The sequence below is a fragment of the Phyllostomus hastatus genome, unplaced genomic scaffold (assembly GCF_019186645.2).
Source record: "Phyllostomus hastatus isolate PE091 unplaced genomic scaffold, TTU_PhHast_1.1 phas_contig_16, whole genome shotgun sequence".
Classification (NCBI taxonomy): domain Eukaryota; kingdom Metazoa; phylum Chordata; class Mammalia; order Chiroptera; family Phyllostomidae; genus Phyllostomus; species Phyllostomus hastatus.
In genome coordinates, this window is record NW_025333643.1 from 16215410 (window position 1) to 16239686 (window position 24277).

The window sequence follows — 24277 nt, forward strand, 5'->3', positions numbered from 1 at the left end:
GTGGCAAACTCCACCAGATAGGGTTCAGAAGGCAAACTCCACCAGGTAGGGTTCAGAAGATCTCCCTGGGTCAGAGTGATTAAGAAGGTCTTAGGGTGGTAGGGAATGATCTATTGCTTGAAGCACAAATAAGATTTAGGTAGGTGGAGGAGGGTCATAGGGGTGGGGGCGAGATATTTTGCACAGCATGGGGGTGCAATGCACAAGCAAAGCTGTTAGTAAGAATGGTAAATCAAGTCAGGAAAAGTGCAAATAAAACAATAAGCAATCAAATATTACTATTCCTAGCATCACCTAACATAAATCTTCTAAGCTGGTGGTACTATTAACCTAATTCTGATGAAGGGGAGTAATTTTTTAACCAATCAAATTAAACTGGCCACTATTTGGAGTTAGATATACATAACTTGATTGAATGATGTTTTTTTTTGTGTGTGTCTGTGTGTGTGTGTTCTTAGCTAAAAGATCAGTTCATTTTAACCATTTCTCTTCCATTCTTTTTGATTCAATGTTATTTTGTAGGTGTCAACTTCTGCTACAATCTATCTTGTCTTTTCTATGCTTTTGCCCTATCGTTTATGAAAACAAAAGTTAGATTTTTGTGTATTTGCTCATGTATACCCATGCACTTGCACATCCATATGCATTTATTTGCATGTGTGCAAAACTGTTTGCATGCTTGAGAAAATAGAAAAGGAGTCTGAGGGTTGGCAGATTGCCTCTGGAGACTAGCATTGGAAGATGGTGATGGTAAGAGGGGAACTTAATTTCACTCTATGTACTTCTGTATTGCTTGAACTCCTTACAATAAGCACATATTACTTTTGTAATTAAAGAAGAAAAGAAAGAAATTGAGTTTGACATACTTCCAGGTAATATGAAGCCCTTTGAAGGTACAAAGAAAAACAATTGTACCTCAAGGGAAATTTATTTTATCAGAATCTGTACTTTTTTTAATCATGTAAAGAAGCCTCTTGGCCCAGATTTCTAGTAGGCTTGCTCTGTTTAAGTATGCAGATCACTGCTAATAATTTACATGGGAACTAGGAGTGGAATTCATGGGGCTGCTGTCCCATCCACACACTGACATACACATGTGCTTAGCTGAGTTGGTTTCCCTCACACTCTGTAAAATCTGGACTTTTGAAGCTATTGAGCTAGTTTTCCGTAATCTCGTCTCTCCTCTACCCTATAACTAGGGCTGGTTCCTGCACTGCCCTTGGTCTCAGGATGTGCTAAAGAACCACAATTTTGGTATACCTGGGTGAGTGCCAGCCTGCCTTCTGTGTTCTAACCACTCTATCATACCAAGAATTAAATGCAGATTCTTGGTAGGATGTGAGCTAACCAGCCACACAGAATCTGTCACTCAGGTTATAGGAATTATATTATGCGTACATAAATAAATGGAAAGTACAAAAAGTTGGCTAGTAATTTAAGTATTAAGGTCACATTCACTTGGGGCAATAACATTTTTCCTTGCATGATTATGCTATAATATGATGGGACAAACAACAAAAAAAATTGCACATCTAGTCTGATGACTACTGTGCAAAATCACACATTTAATGAAAAGAGAAATTCTATAAGATGCTGTATGAGAAAGACAAGAATATGGATGGTTTCTATTTTTGAAAACATTAAATTGCTTCTAGAAATAGAAAAAGAAATGAGGAAAGACTAACCATGTGCATTTTGGGGCGTGTATAATACCTGGAAGCAATAATGTAGAGGCAGCATGGCATAAGAGCAGCTGGCCTCTGGAGGTTGGAATCCTGCCTGCTCTACTTATGAGCTGCATGACCTTGGGCAAGAGACTCAACTTCTCTGTGCTTGAGTTTTCTCATCTGTAAAATGAAGTTAGTTACAGTGACTACCTCTTGGGATGGCTAAGAATTTGAAAGCATCTCATATTTACACAGCATTAAGAATAGAGCCTGACATATGGAAGGAGCAATAAAAATGTAAATTAATAAATATGAGACATATATTGACCTCCTAATGCTTGCCAGACCTGGAGCTGAGTGAGTTGTACAATATGTGCTCTAGTTTCTTCCTCAGAACCCTGTAAGAGGGTTTATGATTGCTCTTGTTTCATAGATGAGAACAATGATCCTCAGAAAAAAAATGAGTACTTACCTGTCTAAAGTGGTGCCAGGAACAGAATTTAAATAGAGGCCACCAGATTCCAGAGCTCATACTCTTAACTGTGGTCATCTACTAGCAATGGGAAGGGAGAAGTTAAAGCAATTCCTAGCCCAAACCAAGCAACTAACCCATGGCTTAAAATATTGTAGGTACAATGAATAAAGGGTTTTCTTTTTGGGCAATGAGAAACTTCTGGAACTAGATAGTGGTGAGGGTTACTTAACGTTGTGAATGTACTTAATGCCACTAAATTGTTCACCTTAAAGGGGTTAAAATGGTAACTTTTACATTATGTGTATTTGAGCACAATAATAAAAAATATTGCAGGTTCAAGGACAAGTAGCCTCCACGTGAAGTGTATGTTGACTGTTAATCTTTGTTGCCGACTCCTGTAACCAGGGTGCAATAGAACAATGGCCCATCTTCTCCTTGAGGCTGACATGTCTTCCTAAAACATGGATTCTTCTAGCTTTACTAAAAAGATATTTGCTGAAAATTCTGGGTGTGATAAAATCTCCCTCTGGCAAGTATATAACAACTTGTCCCTCCTACAAGTTGAGAGGCATAATTGTGTTTTCTTCCCTGATAATAAAACTGCTTGCATATTTTAAATCCTGAAGTGAGAAAGCAGAAAAGCAGAGTCCAGGAGGGATTTTCTTTTTGTGAATAATAATTTTACAAGACTGAAGGCATCATGAAGAGAAATGAAATTAAGGGACAATATTAAGAAATATAAATTAAGCATAATTTATTTTTAATTTTTGTTTTTACTGAAGTCTGTGAGAGGCCAGTTGTCTGGTTGCTTGATAAGAAAGTGTTTTTGAAATTCTCCATAGTTGCTTAGCACCAAAGCTTTTGAAAAATTTAATCCTTTCACAAAGAGTGGCTAACAACTAACAACATGTTGTGGTCATTTATTTCAATTATTAAATAGAACCAAATTGTTGAACACTTAAATAATTGATAGTAATAAGGGAAGTTTTAAGGTAGCTTTGACTGGGAAGTACTCTTTAAGAGCTAGCCTTTCTTTTTTGTTTATTTAATTCAAAACAGGGGTATCAAGCTAAGTCATAAAATTTATATGTACAAGAATTGAAAATTGTAAGAGAGCCTTCTGCTCTGGTGGGTTTTTTTGTTTGTTTTTGTTCTGGCCACTAAAAATACCTTGAGATAGTTAAAAAAAATATCTTGTGATAAACCAATGCAAACACAGTGTGCAAAAACAGATTCTGAGATAATGCCTAAAATGTGTCATAGTTTCCCTAACAAAGAAAAGAAAGGCCAAAACAATGGAATAGAGTGTTGTTGCTACAAACTGAAGCCTGGTGATAGAGCCCCAGACTCAGCTACCACTAAGGAAATTTAGCACTGAATCCTCACCCCTTCCCTCCAAACCATACTGTATTCCTTAATGATTACTAGAGGAGACTCATCAGATGATGCTATCTGTTTCTTAGTTCTCTGGTTTCAAGGAAATGTTTTATATTTGGGAAACCTGGTATTACTTTTGTTAAATTTGAACATGGATTGGGTAGAGACGCTAGGTGGGCTGGCTATACCTTCTGAGGGATTTAGGGTCCACTGTCACATGCCAAAAAGATCATCAAACCAGGAAATGATGTTACATACAGTTTTGTTTTTCACAGTTTCAGTTTTCCTTGACCAACCTTGGTCCAAAAATATTAATGGAAAAATCCAGAAATAATTTGTAAGCTCTAAATTGCCTGCTATTTTGAGTAGCATGATGAATCTCTCACCATTTCACCCTGTTCTGCCTGAGATGAGAATCACCCTTTTGTTCAGTGTCTCCACTACGCTGTGTGTGCTACAGCCCTTGGGGCACTTCGTGGTGGTCTTGGTTATCAGGTTGACTGCCAGGGTACGCAGGGCTGTGTTCAGCCCTCTCTTACTGTACTTAGTACTGGCTGCAGGAGTAGTGATGCCAGCAATTCGGACATGCCAAAGAAAAGCTGTAAAGTGCTGTCTGTAAGAAGGTGAACGTTTTAGACTTAAGGAAAAACATTTTAATGCTGAGGCTGTTCGGATCTATGGAAGGGCAAATCTACCCATGAAAGTGTGAAGAAGGAAAAAAAGTCTATTCTATAGTTTGCTGAGACAGAAAGACCACATTCACATAATTTTATTATAATATGTTATTATAACTATTCAACTTTATTATTAGTTATTATTTATCCCTTATTATACCTAATTTATAAATTAAATTGTATCACATGCATGAATGGAAAAAAGCATAGTGTATATGGGGTTCTGTGCTGCTCACAGTTTCAGGCATACACTGGGGGGTAATGGAACATACTCCTGTGGATGAGGGGGCATGGCCGGACTCCTTCAGGTACTTTGTGTTATTTGTAGTGCTTACTCTTACAGTATTTGTTCAGGATACTTTGCTAGTTTGGGGGTGGGGATATAGCAAAACTAAACATTTAACACTTTTTGTGAGATTTATGATAAAGATTCTTTAGAGATTTTTGTTGTTGCTGCTGTTACTTTTAGCTTCAGTAGACTTAGAAATGTGAAAGCCTTACTTTTGTACAACAATATTGATTTGTATTCTTTAAAATTTTTTCTTTTATTTATTCCAAAGAGAAGGGAAAGGAGAGAAAGAAACATCAATGTGAGACAGAAACATTGATTGTTTATTCTTGCATGCACCTCATCTGTGGACAAACCAGCAACACAGGCATGTGCCCTGACCAGAAATTGAACCCACAGCCCTTTGGTTTGCAGGATGATATCCAGTCAACTCACTCTGGCCAGAGCTTATTTGTAGTCTAAAACAAAAAAAAAGTGCCTTGGCACTGCCATTATAAAGTCACCATCACAGTTTCTGTTGTTTGTGAAAGAGAAAATAAACCTATGAAAGAAGGAAGGAAAGAAAAAGAAAGGGGGGAGGGAAGGGGAGGGAGGAAGAAAAGCTGGTTTCCTACCTGGAAAGATGAGCTCCAGAGGACAATTTCTTGAGAATGCCATGTGCTTTCATCCCTCAGTCTCATGTTTCCCTTCCCTGACACATCAGCATCAAAATGTCACTGTTATCTTTTATTATAGGTATTGTGAATGGGGGTTTGTTAAACAGTGAAACTGGTTACCTTTTGTCTCCCTATTTTTATCAATGTGTGGTGCTATAGACTCTCTGGTGATCCCAAAGAATCTTGTCTCTTAAGGTGAAATGAATCTTATTTATTCAGAGTAGATTGGAAAGACTTAGAAGACAAAAATCCAGTAAGATGAAGGAAAGAGAGAGGAATATGTCTTACCCAAGAAAATAGAACTATGTCCTGAGGCTAAGCTTGGACTATCTTTTCCTTGCTCTGGGATTTCATGTTCTATACTTTGAAGATGAGAAGTTCGAGCCTAGTCATGAAGCAGTTATTTTATTGTCTCCTCTATGCAGACAACTGTAGTTGAACAACAATAAAATAAAATAAAAAAGAAATGCCTGTCTAAGAACCTCTGTTTCTGTGTGTCCTAGGTCCCTTAGCTGTGGTCTCAGTGCCTTGCACAGTTCTCCCTTTGACCTTTTATTTTGTGGTCTTAAATTCTGTGGCCTTAGATCCCTTACACATAAATTATTGAGAACTCCAAAGGTCTTTGCTTATGTATTTACTATGTTATGAGTAGAAGTAAATGATTAAATTTATGTACTTATTTTTAAAGTAACAATAAAAAACCCATTGAGTAATAACTAAAATATCTTTGTTAACAATAGCTATGTCTTCCAAAACAGAAAGAATTTAATGAGGGGAGTGGCATTGTTATACAGTTTTGCCAAACTTTTTAATATATGGATTAATAGAAGACAGATGAATTCCCTTACCTGCTTTTGCATTCCATTTGTTGTGATATATTTATCTTGTTTGCAGGTAAAGAAAAATCTGGGTTCACACAGATGTGTAGATGTAAAAAAGAGGAATATTTTAAGTTCCCTTTTAGATAATTGTAAGTATTCATTGATAATCACCCAAACTTAACAATGGTAGTTTTTCCATAGCTACATGAAGTCTAAAACCATATGAATTAATGTTTCACAATCTGTTAACATTAAAATCCATTGGTCCTTCTTTTACTTTGAATTGGTTTTTCATCCATGAAGGATTTTGTAACATAGTGCCTTGATTATTTGGAAAATATTGGTGTAGATCTTCCAAATGTTGACACATTTCAATGTACAGTATAAAAAATTACATTCAATAATATGACCATCTATCTTATTAGAAAAATCCGTACTGGGAAGGTTTTAAGCTCACAGATATAATTCTTCAAAAAATTTAAATTTGACTTGAGAGTTCACATTTTATCATTGGCAACAAATACCATAAGTTGTTCTCCTTGAAATGACAGTTTGCTTTTCTTTAATTTGGAAAAAAATGTCTGCCAAATTACTAAGTGTCGTTGCCATTATTTGCCCATTGTTCTTTCAAGTAAAGATTATGCTCCATTCAAAAAGTGGTTAATTTGGCTCTCCACTCAATCACACAAGTGTTTTACCTTGAGAAAACCCTTCTACTTCTGTGAAAATAAGGATGTTTTATGCAACTTTTCCTTTTTGTCATATAGAATATTGGATAGATGTGTATTCAAAAGCCAAGATTTAATAGCATTAATTTTTTAAAATTCATTTTAAAATGTCCTTGATAGGGAATGTCTACCTCTTCCTCTTCTATGAGAGCGAGAGCGAGAGAGAGAGAGAGAGAGAGAGTGGGGAGAGAGAGAGAGCGCGCCATGATTTGTGCTAGCCACATAGCAATTTGACCGCTATTACTTTTGCATCATCAGTGTTGTTTATTTATATTTACTTATTTATATTTTTAAGTACATTTTGTTGATTATGCTGTTATACTTGTCCCATTTCTTTTCCTCTCCTTTATTCCCCTCCTCCCTGCACCCTCCCACCAGCATTCCCTCCCCCACTTATTTCATGTCCATGGGTTGTACATATAAATTCTTTGGCTTCTCCATTTCCTATACTATTCTTAACCTCTCCCTGTCTATTTCGTACCTACCATTTATGCTTCTTATTTTAACTTCTTATTTTCCCCCATTCTCCCTCCTCCCCCTCCCCAGTGATAATCCTCCATGTGATCTCCATTTCTGTGATTCTATTCCTGCTCTTGTTGTTTGCTTAGTTTGTTTTTGTTTTTGTTGTTGAATAGTTGTAAATTTGTCATTTTACTGTTCAGATTTTTGATCATCTTCATTTTCTTAGATAAATCCCTTTAATATTTTGTATAATAAGAGCTTAGTGATGATAAAATCCTTTAACTTGACCTTATCTAGGAAGCACTTTATCTGCCCTTCCATTTTAACTGATAGCGTTGCTGGATAATCTTGGATGTAGGTCCTTGCCTTTCATGACTTCAAATACTTCTTTCCAGCCCCTTCTTGCCTGCAAGATCTCTTTTGAGAAATCAGCTGACAATCTTATGGGCACTCCTTTGTAGGTAACTGTCTCCTTTTCTCTTGCTGCTTTTAAGGTTCTTTCATTCTCTTTAATGTTGGCTAATGTAATTATGATGTGCCTTGGTGTGTCCTACCTTGGGCCCAACTTCTTTGGGACTTTCTGAACTCCATGGACTTCCTGGAAGTCTATTTGCTTTGCCAAATTGGGGAGGTCCTCTTTCATTATTTTTTCAAAGAAGTTTTCAATTTCTTGTGTTTCCTTTCCTCTTTCTGGTACCCCTGTTATTCATATATTGGAACATTTAAAATTGTCCCAGAGGTTCCTAAGTCTGTCCACATTTTTTTGAATTCTTGTTTCTTCATTCTGTTCTGGTTGAATGTTTATTTCTTCCTTCTGCTCCAAATTGATGATTTCAGTCCCAGTTTCTTTCACTTAACTGTTGGTTCCCTGTATATTTTTCTTTATTTACTTTGCATAGCCTTCACTTTTTCCTCTATTTTGTGACCATACTCAACCATTTCTGTGAGCATCCCGATTACCAATGTTTTGAACTCTGGTTAACTATCTCTTCATTGTTTAGTTGTATTTTTGGAGTTTTAATCTCTTCTTTCATTTGGGCCATATTTCTTTGTCTTGAACTTGTTATGTGGTAAGGGGTGGAGCCTTAGGCATTTGACAGGGCAGGACAACCCACTTCACTGGGTTTTGGTACTATAGGGGGAGAGGGGTCCTAGAGGGAACAATACCTCTTGGTCAGCTCTTGGCCAGCTTTCAATCACTTCCCCTGCTATGCACAAGCAAATTGGACCCTTCTGGTGCTGATTCCCTCGTGAGGGGTTTGTGTACATTCTATGATCCTATGAGTCTCTCCAGCAAACTCCTGTGAGCCTGGGTGTTTCTCTTGCCACCACAATTCCCACAGGTTTTTACAGTCAGATGTTTTGAGGCTTTCTTTTCCTGTACTAGAACCCTGGGTTGTGTGGTCTGTGTCACTCCCCAGTTGTTCCTCCTGGTTAATCCACACACAAATGTGGGACTGCTCAGTTTCCTGCCTGATGCCTCGCCTGCCTGGTCCTCCAGCCACCACAATGCCGCCCGTCCTTTCACCCCTGGCTGCCCAACCCTGCTCCTCCTACTGGTCTGGAAGAATGTCTTTTTTAACTCCTTGGTTGTCAAACTTTCATACAGTTCAACTTTTTAGCAGTTCTGGTTATTTTTTGTGTTTAAATTTCTTGTTGTCCTTCTTTTGGTTGTGTGAGGAGGCAAAGTGTATCTATCTACACCTCCATCTTGGCCAGAAGCCCATCAGTGTTAAGTTTGAAAGAGTGAAAAAGGCACTAGTGTCTTAGTGTTATCATGACAGTAGTTTTGACCCAATCCTCTGCCCTTTCACCCCAACCCAAGGGTTCTTTGGACTACCTTTTGAGAAATGCTGCTCTAGAGTAACACTTTGTTCTGAATTATAATCCTTTATGAATTTTTACCTTCTTTTTCTTTTGTTATAAACTCTTTGAGATTAATTAAATCATCAGCTGTACTGCAAATTCCATTCTAAGTGCTTTACTTGTGTGAAATATGTGTCTCTAAGTGAATCGCTTAGCAGACATTCCCACTGAAAAATGAGTTAAGACAGAGTTTCTCTGAGGAGAAAAATATTAAAGAGCATTGATCCAAAACTTTAGTGACTAGGTGATATTATTGTGATCTAATGACACTGGCAGAATGTTCCACAAATGTAGAAATAAACAGCTTTGTAATTTTACACTGTGCTATGTGACAGATGGCAGAAACTGTTTTCATTTTCCCCAGTATCTGAGGTGCAGTGAGTGGAGCCTGTGCTCCACTCTTGCTCTTGCTCTTGCTCTTTGTCATTTCTTGGTGGGCCTGACAGCACACCTGTCTTTACCTCTGTAATCTGTTCTCTGGATGACTCTGTTTTCCATAGCTACTTAGTATAAAAATAAAATGTACCTGTCCCATCAGATAATCTAATTAAGGCTTAGAAAGTATTAAATTCAAAAGCCAGGAGGAACATATTAGGCCCCGAATGTAGGAGACACACAGACCTAACAATTAATGTGTTGCCATGGCAACAGGGGACTCAGTATCTTTACACTGAACAAGAGTTGACAGTGGTTTTTCCCGGGTCACAGAATTGGGAAGAGAGAAAACCAACCACCTTCTTTTTAACCAAAAGGGTTTTAAAGAATTTGTAAATGCCTGTTGTAAGTTTCCAACCAAGTCTAGGAGAAGGTGTTATTGATGGTGTTGGATCAGGCCATGTAAAAAGGAAGAAAGTGATTGATTCATTTTCTTAGAATGCACCCATTGTCTTCTCTAAAATCAGAGTATGAAGACATATATTTCTTCTGCACACTGTTTTATATAAGGTGTCTGTAAGGTTATATATGGGTGTCTAACATCTGACTTAAAGCTGGTGTGTTTGATCTTCTTCTGTTTATGATTAACCTAACAACAAAGAATTTCTGCATATGATTTTCACTACTGCCAAGTTACATCTAAAATTAATATTTTCCTGGATGTGGTGTCACAGATTCTCTGGCACCCCACCATGGATATAGAAGAGACTGGGCCCTGGCTGGTGTAGCTCAGTGGATTGAGTGCAGGCCGGCAAACCAAAGGTCACTGGTTTGATTCCCAGTCAGGGTACATGCCTGGATTGTGGGCCAGGTCCCCAGTGAGGGGCATGTGAGAGGCAACCACACATTGATGTTTCTCTTCCCTCTTTCTCTCTCCCTTACCCTCTCTCTGGAAATAAATAAATAAAATATTATAAAGAAAGAAAAAGAAAAGTGATGCTACACACAGGGCATAATAGAATGAATATTAAAGTACATGGAGAACAAAAATCTTGTGACCCTTTCCTTTTCAGAAGTTCCCATTCTGAGGTTTTATATGTTTCCTCTCCTGCCCTCCCTCTCACCTTTTCTTCCTTTTCTCCTTTTCTTTCTTTGACCTAAACTTAATAGAACTATTTTGAAGCACTAACTGAAAGTCAATATACAATGTAGTCATATAAAGTTCCACAATGTCTTTTCAATAATAGTTCTTCATGGTTCTTTCCTATTAAATGCTGTGATGTGGTATTATGGTGAAATTAAAATATGGGCATGCAGTTTTAATACAAGGGCATTAACAGAAATGTCATCCCTAACAAATTGGGCACTGGAAAATCTGCCCTGGAGCCAGAGAACCATGCTCATTTTTGCTTTTTGCTATAACTTATGAAAACAAACCTCATGATGTAAATGCCCATGGGTTAGATTTCCAGTCTAAAGGCAGGCAACAACAGGCTTTGGTGGGGAAATGGGGAGAGATAGAATTTCTGTTTATTTCATACACAGAATTTCTGGCCTGGGGCTGTCCGGCTGCAGCTGCTGTCAATATTAAGGCAATGGGACTATTTTTTCTAACTAGATCAAAAAGAGGAAACTCTGACTGTGATTCACTATATCAGAAAGTGATCAATGAAAAGGAGAGGAGGGAGAGAATGAGGATGAGGAAGGGCAGAGAGAGAGATAAAGAAAAGGGTGACTGTTAATTCTTGTGGAAATTATTTGCTGGAGTTGCCACTTTCAAATGAGAAGAACAGACTAATTTTCTGAGGTATCTCCATACTGCTTTCCACAGTAGCTGCACCAATCTGCATTCCCACCAATGGTGCAGAAGGATTCCCCCTTCTCCACATCCTCACCATGGCTTGTTTGTTGATTCATTGATGATAGCCATTCTAACAGGTGTGAGATAGTATCTGTGCTTTAAATTTGCATCTCTCTGATAAGTAGTGAGCATCTTTTTACATGTCTATTGGCCATCTGTATGTCCTCTTTGGAGAAGTGTTTGCCCATTTTTTTAATCGGGTTGTTTTTTTGTTGTTGAGTTTTGTAAGTACTTTATACATTTTGGATATTAACCCCTTATCAGATGTATCAGTGAATATGTTTTCCCACTGTGAGTTGTCTTTTTTATTTTGTTGATGATTTCTTTTGCTGTGTAAAAACCTTTTAGTTTGATGTAATCCCATTTGTTTAATTTTCTGAAGGAACCCAAAACACTAAGTTGAAAAAACAAAACCACCCTTATGTTAATTGCAGCATTATTTACAATCACCAAGATATGGAAGTAGCCCAAGTGTCCATCAGTAGATGAGTGGCTAAAACAACTATGGGACATTTACACAATGGTATTCTACTTGGCCATAAAATAGAAGAAAATTTTACCCTTTATTACAGCGTGGATAGACCTGGAGAACATTATGCTAAGTGAAATAAACCAGTCAGAGAAACACAAATACCATATGATTTCACTCATATGTGGAATCTAATGAACAAACTGAGTTAATAAACAAAACAAAGACAGACTCATAGATGGAGAGCAGATGACAGCTAATGGGGGAGGAGGTTAGAGGGTGGAGGGATTGAGCAGAAAGGAAAAAGGACTCATGCACATGGACAGCAGTGTGGTGACTGTGAGGGTAGAAGGTATAAGGGCACTAAATGGTAATGGGAAAAATAAAATAAAGATTAAATAAAAAAAACAGACTCTATCTGGATCCATTTACAACACAGGAGCACACACACAAAAAAGAATAGTGTGATCCTCTACTGTAGAAGTGAGAAGAGGTGGTGGGATCTGTGTTTTTTCAGAGAAAGAAGTGCAAAACTCAAGTGCAACTGAATTCAGATCAGGTTTATGGAGAACACGCTTGGTCTCTTATTTGCCAATTACATCCTGTTTAGTTTTCCTTCCTTAGCATCCCCATCACATTGTTTGAGATCTAGCCTTGGGGGCCAGCCAGTTCTTGGTAGATGAGTGAAAATTCCACTGGCTGGCAGGACCTTTTGCACCCTCTAACCATCCTTTTTCACTTGGAAATGATGAGAATTTGAACCTTGCCTGGGCCGAGGGCTCTCCTACTCTCTTGACACTGACCCATTGCTTGGGTCACTCTGTCTGAGAAACTTGAGAATATGGGGAGGAAGCTTTTTTATTCTATAATACAGCCTGCCTTTCCCCACCCATCACTTTTAGTTCTTCAGTTGAGAAAATAAATACAATGAATGGGAAAAGAAAATGAGAAAGTAAATAAACCCAAGTAAGTGAACACAATGACTCTGTAGGATTTATTTGTACATTCAAAACATTTTTACTAAGTACCTTCTCCACTGCATCAGGGCCCTGGGGATAAACCTACCATAGAACCAGCAGATCCAGCCTCAACCCTCGAAGACCACAGTCCACTGAATCAATTAGAAGACTTTTATTCTGGTGCATCTTGTTGTTTTAGTTAAATAGATACTGGGAAATTAGCTTAAGTTATTACTTGTTTTAATCTTTTTAAAGATATTTGAGTTTTGTGTGTATGCAGACATCACCAACAAAATGAATTAGAAAAATGTTAACTTTTTTTTTCAAATTAGGTCCAAATTATCTAGTTTTATAATATATACCATATTCTATACCCAAGAAAAGTATTGTGCAGGTTGATAATTGTTATTTCCAGGCTGCATAGTCATGGTTGAGTAGCTCACAAAAACACCAACCTCAGGCTCAGGGTAGCTCCTTCTTTTTGAGTCAGATTAGCTGTTTGGGACTAGTGTGTGCCTTTCTGAGGATGGGTGGATTGTCCTAAAATTGCACTCTCCAGAATGGCAGTCAATACCTACATCTGGCTATGTACATTTAAACTGAATTAAAATTATGTTAAATAAAATTTAGAATTTATTTCCTCATCCATAGTGATCACAATTTAAGTGCTTCATAATGTTATGTGGCTAGTGGGTACCATATTGGACAGCACGTAATATAGATTCTTTCCATCATTCCAGGAAGTTCTATTGGATAGTGCGGCTCTAGAAGACATTCAAGTCAGTCAACTTTTCTTGGGCATCTAGTATGTGCTAGATATTGTACCAGTGAAATTAAGACAGTCCCTGACCTCAGGGGCATTTGGCCCAGTGTAGAAGCAGAGTGTAAATAAGACAAGCAGAGGATATGGTAACATTAGTGAGAATAAGGAAAGGATTCCTGGGATAGGCAATAGTAGAAATAAATCACTTTAATGGGACAGGAGTAAAGGCCCTTTTAAAGAGCTGATACTTGAACTGAAATCTGATGCATGAGAAGGATCCAAACCTGTGAAAGCCAGAAAAACAGTGTTCTGGTGTTAGAATCAGCAGAAGCAAAGCCACAGAGGTAAAAGAGAACAAAGCTTTTCTGTAGCCTGTCCTCATGTGCAGGACTTGGAGCAATGTGGCAGAGAATGGTGACTCAGAGTGACATTCACCTGGGTACCTTCACCAGGATGTTTTTCTGTCTTTGCATCTGGGCACTCTTCCAATTCATATTATAGCATTTTCTTAACTGTGATAGTAGGTGTATTTTCTCAGGTCTTAGGATGAAGCTGGGGGAAAAGCTGGAAAGAACACAGTAGCTTTTATTAAAGACACTTATGTTTCAGGGACCTGAAATGCTCTGATAGTAGTTAACAATGAGCTGTGGAGGCTGCTGTGTGCTAACGTTGGTTATTATCTTTATCTGCAAAATTTCTTCCCAATTCAGACTTTATTGAAGGTTCTTTAGGAAGGTGGGTGACTGTGAGGTGTTTCCTTTTCTCTGATCAGAGCTTTGAATGCCCAGCTTTGTTGAGTACATCTTCCAAATTCAGGGCATGGGGGCTCTTGAACCAGGGAGAAATTTACTCTTCCTCACATGCTTCTCCTGAGAATTCACAAGAACTTGCTATGGAGAGCTCCTTCTCCTCTGGTACATGTGACAGGCCACAGCTCACACTGCCTAGTGGCCTATTTTTACAACTGATCTCAGGAATCCTGGTCTACTTCCTGGAGAAGAGGAAGCAATAGGAAGTTGACCTAGTACAAAATCCCTACTGCACCACCTCCTGTAAACCCACAATAAGAGCAGTCCTTGGAAAATGATGTTTAAGCAATTAATCCTTTTTATTTTCAATAAGACACTCGGAGAACAGGGACTGCTACTTTTGCCTTCTGAGGAAATGTTGTGATAATAACATTAATAATGCAGTAAAACAGGTACATAAAATGTCAGAGTGCTAAAAACAGTGTGAATAAGAATGTCCTTCTGAGAAGTTCTCCACTTATCAGAAAAGTTACCTGGAAATGAAACCCTAACTGAACAAGAAAATAGTCCCTTAACACTCTGCAAAGATTATTTCTAGTCATTGTCTTTTTGGCTTCCCAGATGCATAATTTGAATTTGACCACAGAGCATGAATGTAGAAAAGCAGAGTATTTTTGTAATTAATTGATGGAATGTACTCCCTTCTATATTATACGTCTCTAATAGTCAGACACATCATTTGTATTTAGGTTCATGATATTGTCTATATCTATATAAACTATGATTTTCAGTTGGAGAGAAGTAATCAAATGTATTTGAAATGGTGTTTTGTAGAACTAAAAACAAATGTTATTTAAGGAGATGGGTCTTTCTTTTTAAAAAATAATATAGTAAAACCAGTAACAACAGTTTGCTCTCACTGCTTACATAGACAGCGCTGTGGGTGAAATGGGATGTCAGTTAACTCTGAAGAGGTTCTAGTCGTGTTTGCCAGCTGATGTGTCTTCAGGGCAGAATTAACAAACAGACAAATTCTTAATAGGTTTCATTAATAGGATCCAGGGCAGGCAGATATAGAAAAAAATTATGTTGTGGAACAGTTTTATTTTCTTAGTAGCTTTGTTATAATGAGAAAATGATGGAAAGGAAGCCTCCTCAGAACAGTTTGTTTGCATTTGGTTATTCTTTATAGGAAAGCCTGTGGCCATGTGTTTATATGTGCATGTGTGTGTACGCATGTGTGAGTGTGGGGGGCTGCTCGTTGCCTGAGAATTAAAGGGTGTGAACAATGAGGTAATTCCTGGCTACATATAAACAGAGGCAACATGGCCCCAAGAGACGTGAACTCTGAGGTCTGTTGTTTTGTCTATATGACACTGATAATTTTCCCTTTAGTTCAGTTCACTTTTATTGGACTGAATTATATTGTCTTTGTGTTTGATGTTGCATCTCAAATTGTAATGTTATACTCACTACATATCTTTGTGGGTATGTGACAAAATCCACATATGTGATGAGATTAATCTCATGGATGACTCCACAAGAAGTACATTTTTATTCTAGATAAGCTAGGAAATTATTTCCAGGGGTAATATAAAATAAAATCCTGATGAGTGAAATTCTCTTCACTATGAATCAACTTTATCCTTTAGAGATGGATCCTCTGTGTTCACTAAGGATATATTCCCTTTTCATATGTACCTGCATATTTGCAGGGAACCTGGTCCATTAAAAAATTTGAAAACATGATATTAATGTTTTTCAGTAGCTAGTAAAATCATCTGGGATTATTAATAATTTTATGGGTCCTATGACTTTTTTTTAAAAAAATGAGTGTTTCCCTTTAACCACTTCAATCCCAATCCTGACAACTTTTTAGTTTTAAGTAATTCTATAGAGATCTGAGAAGAAATTTTGTTTTCTGTATATTCACAAGGAAATTTTGAAATGTTACATGATAAACTTTTTATTTGACTTCCTTTTCCTTTATTCTCAATTTAGAGGAATTTAGAATAACCTATTCATAAAATGCTAATAATATTGACTTTATAGTTCCTGCCAAAATTGCTTTACTAATTAGCCTCACAAAACTGCATAATATTCAATTGATTCTTATGGTAAGTGAATCTGATTTGTGAATCAGATCGCATCTGGAGTCCAGCCTTTTTTCTGGCTTATTTAAAGAAAACAAAATTCCCACCAGTCCTTTATGAGTAGGTTGGTTGATCTTCATGTAACCAGCAGAAAGAAGAAATGCACTTTGGAAAAGACAAAAAATACTGTTGTGGGTTGAATTGTGTCCTTCCAAACTTCATATGTTAGCCCTCAGCACCACAGAATGTGATCTTACTTGGAAATCAGGTCATTGTAGAGGTAATTGGTTATGATCATACTAAGTAGGGTGGGCTCCTAATCTGATATGGCTAATGATGACCTTATAAGAATGGGATATTTAAACAGACACAACATGGGGAGAACACCCTGTGAAAATAAAGGTAGAGATTGGGTAATGCTTCTGTAAGCCAAGGAACACCAAATTTTGCCAGCAAACCACCAGAAACTTGGGGAGAGGCATGGAACAAATTCTCTCTGATAACCCTCAAAAGGAATCAATCCTGCAGATACCTTGATCTCAGACTTCTAGAACTGTGAGGCAATATTTTTTTTTCTGTTGTTTAAGCCCCCAATTTATAGTACTTTCTTACAACAGCCATAGGAAACCAAGACAGAATGCAAATGAAAAAACACAAACCCTTGGGATCACCATGGCCACTCCTTGTTTTCATATGGTGGTGGTATGTTACCAGGCTAGAAAAAGACCACTTACCAAAAAATCAGAGCCTGGCAATATTTGACTATTTACCAACATCATCATAAAGAAGGGGAGTTATTAAAGGATCTGCAATCACTGGGTAATTCAGCTCCTGACATTGATGGATGGAGCTTGGCTTTTCCTCTCTGCCAAAGCTGCTGACTGGATAAATGTTTTATTCATAAGGCCCAGGGCAAGAAGGGATGCCAAAGGTTTAAGAATATTTTAAGAATCTCTGAGATGTCAGACAAGTTATCAGGAGGTGCTAAGCAAGGAAGCTGAGCTACTGCATCAAACCAGCTGGACAATAAATCCCTTGCCAAGACTAGGAGCAGAGACCATGGTCTTAGAAAACCACTCCATTGTTTTTGTCTTGTGTTTTGCATTAACTTACACCTGCCGTCACAAGTCAGAGAAGTAGGGGTTCTTACTATGGCTCGAGGGCCCCTCTGTCTTACCTGGGATCCATATTAACCCAGTTTGGAGGATAGTCATACTACTTGAATTCTACCTGCCCATGGATCCAGATTCAGGGTCCCCCCCCACCCTACCCCCGCCGTACTGGCAACTGCCCGAGCTGAGGGAGTCGTTCCAATGGTAGCCTGTAGCGTTTGATTGAAGTCTCAGGAGGCCAATTAGCCAAACATTTTATATCTATTAACAAAATGGTATTTCAAATTATTTAACACAAATTATTCAGATTCTTTTCTACTGTGAGGAGACAGGGCAGCTTAAGTGTAGACAAACTGTCAATATGATTCTCATCTTTCACTATATAAAGAAAAGTCTTTTAAAATATAGAAAGTTCTAGCCCTGGCTGGCGTAGCTCAGTGGATTGAGCGTGGGCTGCAAACCAAAGTGTCACAGGTTCGATTTCTAGTCAGGGCACATGCCTGGGTTGCAGGCCATGACCTCCAGCAACCACACATTAATGTTTCTCTCTCTCTCTCTTTCTCCCTCCCTTCCCCCTCTAAAAATAAATAAATAAAATCTTAAAAATGTGTGTGTGTGTGTATATATATATATATATATATAGAGAGAGAGAGAGAGAGAGAGAGAGAGAAGGTTTTAAGAAAGAATGTTTGTACTAATTCAGGCAGCCAAATGATGGGGATTCTGAGTATATATAATGAATTATAATGAAAATGCTCTATGCCCTTTAACTCTTTATTATGGCCATAGAATTTTAATATTTCATAATATATATTAATAAAATTCTAAAATTATTTGGAATCATAAAAAAAAACTAAGAATGAAGTGTGGCTGGTACCTTGTTGTCAATCCAAGCATTTTCTTACTGCCATGAAAGCATGCATGTGAGCCCAAATGAATCTTTCCAAGTTTTATAACTCTATTGAAACAATACTAGGTTCAAATGAAGGGTTAAAAATATAAAATTCATCAGTGGATTAAAAAAAACATACAAGTTCTAGGTAGCCATCACCCTTTATGTTTGGGGATTGTCAGTGTTTAAGGTCCCTAGGAATGTTTCCTTGGGTTCTAGTTAGAAAAAAATCAAAGAGCAGACACTGACAGGGCCAGCCACTGTGAAACATGCTGTCAAGATGCACCAAAACATGCCATTATTTCCTCTCCTCTCTGACAAAGCCATTGATTATTTTCAATAAAGAAAGCCAGTACTGTTGGAATTATAGAACTTAGCAGAGCAACTGGGTGACATATGTCACTCTCTAAAGAGACAAGTTAAGAAAAATTTACTCGCTGCATCAGAAGCTTATTTTTGGAAGCACAATTAAATATAAGTTCATAAAGGGTAATGTTAAAAGGCAGAAAAATGAAACATCTATTAAACCCCAAGACTCTTTTCCTGGGCTTATGGGAGTTTTCTATGAAACTGTTTTTTTAAACATCTTTTTCCTCTCAAAATTAAACAAGTTAAAAACTTATTTTAAAAGTGTTAACTTCTTCCTATTTCTTGGTAAGAGGTGCTTCTGTACCCTGGAGCTCTTAAATAGTCAGGGAAAACCATGACTCCTTGTAAGTGCAGCTGGCCAGTCACTGTGGGTCACAGTTAATTGAGCTGTTAACTGAGTAGCTTGTGTATTTCTGACCACACGGTCTTTGGTCATCTGGTATCTCAGAAAAGAGTAGAACCCATGATGAAGGTTTGCTAGAACCATAAAAAATGATGGACACAGGTGAATGCCTGCTGGCAGGGGCAGTGGTATTAGCAGGCATGTCGCCCAGAATCGGGAGGTAGCGACAAGATCCAGGCCTGCAGACTAGAGGTTCAAGTCACTGTGGGCTTGCCAGGGGTCCTGTGGTGTGATGTGAACCTGGACCCTGTCTGCCCAACCCCGCTTTTCTCAGAGCCTACTTCACCAGGCCTTCTCCATGATACTCTAGGAGTTTCCCAACATACTTAGAATAATTGCTATTCTACTTCTATCAGCCAGAATCTATTTTTGTTTTTTTTTCCTTGTAGCTAAAAACCTGAGTGATGAAATATTATGACTATTTTTCTTGCAAAATCTCAGGGGACTCAGAAATGCAGTCAGGTTGGAGCAACACTGTGAACTAGAACCTGTCCTATGAATGTAAGGCAATATTTGGTGGTTGATCTCTATGTCAAGTTCTGTTACCTTGCTGTGCTCAGTCAACACTGGAGAAAAAGAAAAATCTATTTTCTAAAATACAAAATTAATAGTAATAACAGTGGCAGTAATAGAAAATATTTATTGAGATATTAAGCTTTGCCAGGCACTGTGCTAAAGCCCATATAGACTTTTTGTTGAATTATTCCAACAACTCTAATTACTGTTGTTATTACCATCCTATTTTGTGGAAACTGAGGCACAGAGAGACTATGGAGCTTGCTGAGCAACTCACTGTTAGGAAATATAATATGGGGTTTCAACCAAAGAGCTGTCTGACTTATAACTTGGGATTCTAATCTTGTGTACAGTTAATTGCTCTATTTCTGACTTTTAAAAAGCCATATACTTTCTTTTTTAACTTTAATCTTTATTGTATTTTTTCCTTACCATTCAGTACCCTGATGTCCCCCATCATCTTTGGAATAGACCTGAGACCTTCAGAGAAAACAGTTATGTAAGTTTCTTTTAATAGCTTGTGGGTAAGATAATCCCAGAAGCAGGTCATAATTTCATGAGTTTAAACATGAGTTTGAAAGGGAGACATGCTGGTATGTTGTTTTCAATGACAGAAAGAATGGGAGTGATCTTTGGGAAGGGAGGCGGGAGCAGAGCTGGGCAAGCAGGGGACGTAGTTTACAATTTTTAAGCATTTAGTTCTATAAATTATAGTAACTGTCATCACCCAAAGTTATATCTGCAGCCAGTTAGAGTCATACTCTGAGTAATATGTTTTTTTTTTTTTAGGTCAGTGCATTGATTTCAGAAAAAAATGACACTGGTGAGATTTCTTGGTACATTCTGCCCAAGTCTAACTCGGAAACACTATATTCAGTGTTCAGCCCACACTCCCCTGCAACCAGCCACGTGCACGAGCAGCTGCATTTACAGGAGACATTTTAAATATATAAACATTAATTCATCTACTTGAAATTCATAGTAATAAGCCTTGCTTAAGAGTATAATTTAGAGCTCTTTGGAAAAAAGATGTACAGGATTAACAGTGCTGAAATCAGGAATAAGTGTGCTGAAACACATTAGCTGCCAGGCTTTGCTGGGTGCTGGCAAAGAATCTCCTGATGCTTTTGTAGAATAATGCTACTTGGTTTACTTTTGAAATTTTAAACATTTTACAGAGTTAAAATATGGAACCTTTGGGGATTTCCTATCCTCAGCTAAGCAAAAGTGTTTTTACAAGTTTCCTTAAAAGTATTTAAAAACAAATTTTTATAAAAATGTCAAGAAAATTTTCCCAGGGGAAAAAATCAGCTAATAGTCTAAGATTAATTACAAAATATACTCACTTCTGAAATATATCATACACATATATTTATAATACAACCATATATAACATATACAATGAAATCTATAAAAATGAAATATGTCTATACATAAACACTTTATGGCAAATAAATATATTCTATAAAATATAGTTAATAATTAATAAAGTTAAAATTGGTACAATTACAATAGATTAGAATGGGTTTATATTCATTTGTTGCTTTTTTCTCGCTGTAGCTAGTTCTGCCTTCCTTTGGATCACATTACCATTAAATCTTGTAATAATTTGAAAGAAGTATTGTTCCCAGCTGCTGCTACAGAAGCAAATTGAAGAGACAGTTTAAACTGGCATGAGAACAACTGTCTAACAAGATGCATTAATAAGATTTTCCTTTTCTGCTCTCATGTTTACATGTGTGTGTGTCAGCTATTTGAGTCTGATATGCCTTCTGTGAGTGCTTGTATTTGGTTTGTGTATTTTATCCTTAGTCTCTGACCTTTCTTCCTTCATTGTGCTGTGGAAATCAGAGAAAAGCTTTCTGTATTACTTGTAGCTGGAAGAAGGAAGCTAAAGATTTGTCATGGCAAATGTTTTAGATTTAAAGACATTAGGCTTGAAAGAAGGATGTTAAAAACAAATGAAAGACCTCAAATTTTACATAGTATGCTGTAGTCTTATGGAATTTGTTTTACTGGAAACGGTAAATTTTTTGTTAAAGAGAAAGTCCTGTAGAAAATTAGATACTTGAAAGATTGATCTGCAGTGAGTTACCAAGCAACTTTAAGCTGTCTGGGAGACTTTTGACTTCATGGATGCCAGCTGTATCTCTCATCAGAAAAGGAATCAGTTACTGGGTAGACTATTAGTCTGACTTGATTTTCCTTCATTTATTTATGAAATATTTATTGAATATCTACTGAATGCTGGGCTTATGCTTGACAGTTAGTGTGTGATGAATGACATAGCCACTGTCCCTGGATGAATGAAGCTTACATTGGGTGGGTGAGAATGGTTATGATTTCATGTACAGGCAAGTAGGAGGTGTCAGTCCCTGGAATCTGGGTGGCTTGCCAGGAGGAAGGAATTAAGTTGGGGTTTAGGGAAATAAGAAGTCAGTAGGAAAAATAAGGGTTGGGGCAAGAGTGTTCTACCCCAAGACAGAGCATGTGCAAATGCTTGGAGGTAAGGGAGAACCTGGGATGCCTGGATGTGTAAAAAAGTTCAACTGCAGCTTGTCCAGAAGTAATAACCCAGACACAGATCACAGTGGGATGATGAGATCTGTGAAAACACACTGAGCCCAAGCCTATAAACATGAGTGACTTCAATAACCAATGTGGGAAGGCAAAGCAAATGACATGAAACCAAGCGGCTAGGCTCTATCTCAAGACCAAGTAAGAAACTCAGTGTCACTGCTGATGGCCAGAAACTTCACCTGAGGCAGGTGAGCTGCACATCACAGAGACAGATTTACTGCAGTGTCATAGGTGGGTCAGCAGTGATAGACTGTTTTGGAAAATGGTGGAGAATGTTTTGAAGCAGCATTCATTCAGGAGCAGATCTCAACAGAATGACATGGTTGATGATGATGAACATGGAAAAAGTGTATTGTTTTAAAGATGGATGGGACTAAATGTGGGTAAAATATGATTTCCTTTTGGAGGAAATTAGGTAGTTTTCATAGAGAATCTTTTGTCAGTTCCCAATAGTTTCTCTATACAAATTTGGGGCTCATTATAGGTACCTGTTATTGGTTCTACATTAGTAATGGCTACTTATTTTAAAAAAGATAAATTCTTTTAAAAATTAAATTAAACACTTGATGCAAAAGAATGTGTAGAGTTACATAGCAAATATGGGTACACCTTTCATCCAGCTTTATCAGAAATGACTTTTACCAAATTGCATAAGATATTTTTAAAAATTAAACATAAGCATATTGAATTTCCATGTACACCACTCTCCAATCCCACTCCCTTCCCTCCTTTTAGTGGGAAGAGTTATTCTGAATTTAATGTTTATCACTCCTATGTATACATGTTTTTAATGATTTATTACATTCCTACCTATCCTTAAATAACATATATACTTGAAATTTTATAATCATGCATAAATGGTGTTTTCCTATAGATAGATATCATTGTGCATTCTTTTTTCTTGGCATTGTGCTTCTGAGATTTATCCATGTTTATACTGGCAACTATAGCTGATACTTTTAAACTACTTAATAGCATTTCTATATTTCTATTACAATACTATATTTCAATGACAATTTCTTCTATTAATATATATTTACATTGTTTTACAAATTTCTGCTATTATAAATATTGCTGTAATTGAATATTATTTTACTCACCTTCTTGTGAACTATTGTTTGGGTATGTATGCCTAGATGCAGAATTGCTAAGTCATAGGTAACATCCATCCCCAATTTTACAAAATATTGCCATCTCCTTTCCAAAACGGTCTTTCTTTCTGGGTGATTTTAATTTTATTTCTTTTTTTAAATTTAATTCTTATTGTAGTTTTTCCATTACTATGTAGTCTCATTATACTCCCCTACCCCCAGCAATCACCACACTGTTGCCCATATCTGTGAGTCCTTTTTCCTTTTTGCTCAATTCCTCCACCCCCTAACCTCCCCCATGATCTGTCATCCTGCTCTCCATCCATGAGTCTGTTCCCATTTTCCTTGTTTGGTTTGTTCATTAGATTTTACATATGAGTGAGATCATATGGTATTTTTCCTTCTCTGGCTGGCTTATTTTACTTAGCATAATGTTCTCCAGGTCCATTCTCTCACAAAGGGTAAAATTTTCTTCTTTTTTTATGGCCAAGAAGTATTCCATTGTATAACTGTCCCATAGTTGAAAATGGTCTTATTCTTTCCACTCCTACCAGTTGGGTATGGAAGTTTACATTGCTCTATATCTTTGGCAGCACATAGTAGTCAGACATTTAAATTCATGTCAACCTAATAAGTGTAAAATGGTGTTTTAGTCAGAGTCCAGCTAAGAACTTGCTGTGTATTTCAACAGGGGAAATTTAATGCAAGTAATTGATTGGACAGATAATGGAACAACTAAGAAGTTAAATAGGAGAGTGATGCCAAATCCACCATAGTAGGAGGCCACTATCAACTGTAGGGTTGAAGGACAAATGGACAATGTGGTGTTACCAGAGAGCAGAAGCTGGGGCCACCAGTCAGAAACTAAAATGGGGGTGAGGGATGGGAGGTGGGAGTTAGAGCCACAGAGTCTCCAGAGGCTCATGCCGGCTGCTGGAGATCCCACAGGAAGCAAGAGAAAAGGTGAGTAAGGTCTGGCTCTCCCCGATTTTATCTGCTCATCTTCCCCCATTGTCTCCCACTAGAAAGT